We start from the raw sequence: 6023 nt of genomic DNA, 5'->3' as shown, positions 1-6023 counted from the left end.
TAATAATAATAATAATAAAAAATGATGATAATAATAATAATAATAATAATAGAAAATTAAATTCTCAATAACACGCTGCCCTACGGTGCCGAACCTCCGGCGTGCAGGAGCGGCGGCGGCAGCAGCGGCGGCGGCAGCAGCAGAGCATCATCTCCCCGTCGACTCCGCGTCTGGCGACCGGCGTTGCTGCTGCTGCATCACGGAGCTGCACGAGAGGAATTCAGCACGTCGCGCATATGCATCTAGCTGGCGTGTGTGTTCATGTCGCCCCCGTCTGTCTGTCTGTCTGTCAGCCACCTCCTTCCCCTCTATCCTCCTTCCTGCTCTGGTGGGTATGTGTGTGTAAGAAATAAGGAGGCTCCGGGTCGCTCCTCTCTCCGGCGGCGTCAACACGCTGCTCGACACGAACCGTTGGTTGGCATCAAGGAAGAGAAGGGAGAGGAAGAAAAGCCCCGAGGAGGGGTGGGCGAAGGAAGGCGGGTTTTGTCCCGTGAGAAGTTATCCTGGCTGTTGATCCGCCTCCGTCCTCCGAGACTCACAGGGGGAACATCCACAACACGCAGGGTGGGTGGGGGGGCGGAGGGGGGGGAAGAAATATCCACAACATCCGAGAGTCCAGTCCACCGGTCGCCGTCCGCCGAACAACAAAGGCGGACACGCCGCTCGTCGCCTCTGCCGCTCCGGTCGCCGCCGTCCGTCCCTGTGTGTGTGTATGTGTGTGCGTGTGTGAGAGAGAGCGCGCGCACTCCCGGCTCTTCCCTCCGCCGCCGCCTCCTCTTCGACTGTAGCGCGCACTTGTGTCGCCGCGCCGTGGAGAATCGGAGCAGGAGGAGGAGGAGGAGGAGGAGGAGGAGGAGGAGGGATGGAAATGCAACATATAGCCCAGTGCGGGCAGGGAGGGAGAGGAGGAGGAGGAGGAGGAGGAGGTGGGGAGGTTGGAAAGAGAGACGAAACGGTCCGTTGCCCCACAATCCAGCGGGGCTGCTCGGGTTTCTTGATGGATATTCACAGCGGCTTATCCAAACACTGCTAAGCCGCTCGGACAAAAGGACAGAGAGCGGTGAATGGCTCTGTGTATGCCGAGGGAACAAACAGCTACAGGGAGGGAGGTGGTGGTTGGGGGGGGGGGGGGTTAATATCAAAGTGTTGGCAGTTATACCTCCCGCCCACTAGGCGTCGTCGTTCTCTGTCGCTCTTCCACTCTCGCGCCAGGTTTGCTGAAATGTAAAATGGCATTTAAGGTTCTTGGGGAAATTGCGGATTGGTTACGAAGAAAAAAAATAATAACGGTGTGGTCACGCGTTACTATCGCGTGACCACACGAGACGACAAACGCGTGGCCGTGAGGTAAGGATTGTTGCTATTCCCACACAGATCGCTCGTTGTTACTTTAATCGAAATATAATTTAATTTGAATTCATTTGATTTTATTTGAGTGGAGGAATGAATTACACGCGCGGGCACCCATTCACCATCTCGTGACCCAGTGTTCATTGTCTCGTGGGCACATTATAGCGATGCATGACCACACTTTCTTTTCATCCATATCACCAGAGTGGCCTCTGTCGATTGGTCTGTTTTTGATGGTTTTTTTTGTTTTGTTTAGTTTTTTTTTTTTTAATGATCTAGAACACCTGTTGGAAACACACATGGTCAGCTTGGTAAAGTTTTTGGTTTCTCTGGAGGAGGAGGGGGGGGGGTTGGGGGTTCATTTTATGAAAATGCAGAGATGATTGATGAGTGGCACAAAGTGCCTGTAGAGCGCAGCCGAGGATGATGAATGTGTCGCTCAACCGACGCCACAATGCACACAGTATTAATGTTATCTGTGGCTGATCCGTTGTCGGGGGGGTGGGGAGGGGGGGGGGGGGGCAGGGGGAGCTTTGCATTCTGCATTTTTGCATTTTTACTCCATCGGTTTGGTCCGAGGCATCGGACGGACTGAGACCCCAATGCGGTTTCTAACGTCTCCACGCGGCGGTCTGACGGCGGTGACTCATGCGCGCCCGCACGCGGCATCACGATGACAAATGCAGAAAAGCCACAGAGTGGACAGGTCAACGGTGACTCAGAGAGGCTCTCCACGAGCTCGGAGCCTCTTGTTTATCTGGTGGTCGCATGCTCTCCATGCTTTGCCCGTTACTGGGTCAGTTCCCATGAGCGCCGCCATTTTCACGCTCGCTCCTGAAGGCCCCCCCCTTGCAAATTGCCGCCATGCGTCACGGTTTTGTGTCGCGTAATTGCCGGCCTCCGGTGTCGGCGCGCTGCTATTTTCCCAGGGATGCGTTTGCATAATGTTGATATAAGCAAAGACTGGGCGCTCGATGGTAAACACCATGTTTTCTCCAGATTAAATAAGATAGATTGGCCCATAAGAGGGGGGCCATTACCGGCGAGCCTGCGCAGCACTATTCCACAAAAAGCACTTAAAAGTAGAAGATGAGAAGACGAAGGTGCGAGCAGTTCCAATATTGGTCTTTAATTACTAGGCAGGTAACCTCCCATGGGGACGGGGGTGTGTGTGTGGGGTGGGGGGGCTTATTGGCCTTCGGAAAAGTTTGCTCAGTGTGTGACCTCAGAAGTCAACGCTCCAGCGTCCGAGTCCTCGGCATTCCTGACGGCGTCCGTGGCGTTTGATGAGCTCCTAATAAACTTGTAGCGTCGTCGCACTTCCTCTCTCCTGTCCCGCTGACTCCGCCCCCTGTTGTCATGATTAATCACTGCGGTAAAAAAAAAAAAAAAAAAAGGCAGGTGGTTTTTTTACAGCCACTGCCTTGCAAAAAAAAAACAAAGATGTTCAGATTTTTGCCGTATATCCCAGGCTTTCATTAAGATCTGATGCATTTAAAAAAAAATAAATAAATAAAAGAACAGCTCCCGTTTCTCTCTGCAGTCATTCCCCCTGGTGCGAAAATTAGCTTATTTTGAGGTAATTTGTTTTGCGTTTGACCCGAAATTTTCACAGCCGAGCCGTCTCCCTCTGCTGCCCTAATTGTGTCCGACTGGCTGTTTCTGTAATTTACAGAACAGAAGGTTGGTGGAAAGACGACGGTACCGCTGTTGAATTGGCTCCTTTTATTCTGTGATCTGAGAGTGTTTTGTTTTTTTTTTCGTTTTTTTTTTTTTTATATAAAAGCCGGCGTTTCCAGTGTTGGGACGACAAGAGAGTTTTGGTCGTCGGCGAGAGGAGCTTTGTGACCAAACGCTCGTGTATAATGAGGTTTGAGTCGCATCGCCTTTTATAGCTTGCGTGCAAAGACAACACTCACCCAGGGGCCACTTTATTTGATACACCTACACAAAAACATCGTTATGCATACGATGCGTTGTGCTCGAGTGCATTCGCTGGCCTCGGCATTGAGCAAAACATAAAGGTAGCAGACAGAAGGCGGTAGAAAGTACACTTGACAAGTAGCCAAGTGACCATCGCACTCTTACTGGATGTTTAAAGCAACACTGTAGTTTTTCCACATTAAAATAAAAGTGTCAAAATATTTTTCTCACTCACTCGTTACTGGGCGAACTACAACTTTCCCTGATTGGTACAGCGCCCCCAGCTGGATTACATTTGGTCGCCTGCCCGGCACTCCCGCTATTCCCGCAGCCTTGTAGTCAATTACAAGGACTTAAAAATCCTACAATGGACTTAAAATCATAATCACAAAGTGATTTCAGGCAGAAGCACTTTTTTATTGTGATTTGTTTGTATTGTATTGCTGATAATGTTGTTACGTTTGATCTGCCTACATGTTCAGTAAGAAACTCTTAACTCTAAGTCTAAACTCTAGCCAGGGAGTGGACTAGCGGGACTAGCACTTAGCAGTGAATGCCTGACTGATAATTTGGTTGGTTTATGATGCAGAAAGCCACACAAAACTTTGAGCAGCTTTTTCAGCACAGTCAGACGGAAAAAAGCCAAGCCATCAAGAAACTTGTAGGTTGCCATTTATCATACTTGGTGTTTACGAAAGTCAGTTTTTCATAGTAGGACTCCTTTAAAGTGGTGTTTATGTACATTAAGTATATATGTCTGTGTATGTATATACATATATATACAGTACATATATATATATATATATATATATATTTATATATTTATATGTGTGTGTGTGTGTGTGTAAGCAAGCTAATAGCCATATCAAGCGTGTGTCCCTCCAAAGGTCAAGCTTGCTCTCGGGCTCTTGCATGAAGCCGTGGCTGCCAGTGACAGACCCACTCTGTCATGCGACAGACGAGCTCAGTCTCACAGAGGCAGGGCTGCACGATCCAGCCGCAGATATTTTTCAACCCCCCCACCCCACCCCTAAAGTAAATGTCGTTGCAATGAGTAAATAGCTGCGGCGGAGGCCATTCCTCACGTCGCAAACTTTTGCCTTTCGTTCCCGCGAAAAAGAAAAGCAGAAACACCCCCCGGAAACTCCAGATGCCCCACGGCACGAGTGCCATTTGTGCCAACTGCTCCCGATGATCCGTCGCTGACGGCGGGCGGGTTCACACGTCCCGCCATATGCACCCGCCTCACGCACCGCATTCCTCATCAGCTCAGATCTTGATGTACAGTCATCCTGCATGCAGAGGAGCGGGGTGGGAGTGGGGGTGGGGGCTCTTGCACATGTTTGCATCTGGTTCATCGCGACGCCTCCTGCCAGCGGCTGGGACGCATCTCGGCATATAAAACCCACCAGCGGGCGGAAGGCTGCGATGTTTACCGCCACGCGGTCCGCAGTCGCCGCCATACTAAAACAAGCTCCTCTCGCCGCCGATTGTTAAACAGTGTCCGCATTTTTTCCTGCAGTTGGGGGGGGGCGCGGGTAGTGGCGGTGGGAGGGGTAGGGGGTCACTGAGTCTAATGTGTCCCATGATCCGTACTCCTCCCCCCCCCTTTCTTCAAACATTCAATCTGCGGGGCCCCGCTGCCGATGTTTTATTCATCAAAGGAGACGCCAACGGAAAGGAAGAGGGGAAAAAAAGAGAAGAAAAAAAGTCCACGGCTGTTATTTCAGCTCGATCCGATACGTCAAGAGGTAGGCAGAGACGCATTGGCCCTCGCTGCCACGTCTAGATTAATAATGTCACCGTGCCGTGCAATTTGTTTGACTGAGAAACTGCTGCAAAACTCCACCTCCACCTCAACCTCCACCTCAACCTCCGCCCGTGACACTGGCAGCCGTAAATATCAGGAGGAGGAGTTTTCAACAGGGGCGGTGGACACATTTACGATGAAGCATCATCGATGTCACACTGGTGCAAACCCACAGACAGTTTAGATCCTGCAATGGGGTGGAGTGGAACTGAGGCTCTCAGAAGACAAAATCAGGAGATTTCGAATTTGGAAAACTTCTGAGGTGCACACGCAGGATGGACGCAGGTGAAGTTTCACAGCGATGCTTTGCGATCAATCACTGATCACCACAATCACACAATCACAACACAAAACACAATCGCAACACAAGCTTGCCAGTCAGCCGCTAGAGAAGACCCATCCTCGCTCTCCTATGTGTTGTGCCCAGTAGCCGCTAACGTCTACAAGCTAGCAGCTAGCCTCCTGCCATGGCTCTCGTTTCTCAACGGTTGTCATGCAGGGTTTTGATGAATGCACACTATCACATACACTGTGCAAAATCTAGGCTTTGGATTCACTCATGGCGCACAAACACAAGGACACACGCAGTGGCCCCGAGGAGCGCAGAGAGGAAGCCGATTCATCGGCAGGAATTAGTCAGCGGTAATCGCGGTGCTTTCCGACGGCTGCTGCAGGTGCGGCGCTTTGCTTTTTACCCGTTTGCATAACGACGTGAGTGGACCCGGGGTCGGGGCCGGCCACATCCTCCTCGTCAACGGAAATAGAACACGGCTCAGATCAAAACAGCATCAGTGGGACAATCAAGCTCGCTGTTATTGCTCCGAAGCGGCAAAGTTATATTTGTCTGATCCTTTTTATAGACAAGACAAACGGCGTGTTGGAGCGTGCACGGGCCTCCCGGTGACCCTCCCGGTGAAAAACAGCTCTCGGCTGTCAAACC

The sequence above is a fragment of the Nelusetta ayraudi genome, unplaced genomic scaffold, assembly GCF_046127955.1.
Source record: "Nelusetta ayraudi isolate G7.1 ecotype Tasmania unplaced genomic scaffold, CSIRO-AGI_Nayr_v1 ptg000066l, whole genome shotgun sequence".
Classification (NCBI taxonomy): domain Eukaryota; kingdom Metazoa; phylum Chordata; class Actinopteri; order Tetraodontiformes; family Monacanthidae; genus Nelusetta; species Nelusetta ayraudi.
This window is presented reverse-complemented; position numbering follows the sequence as displayed.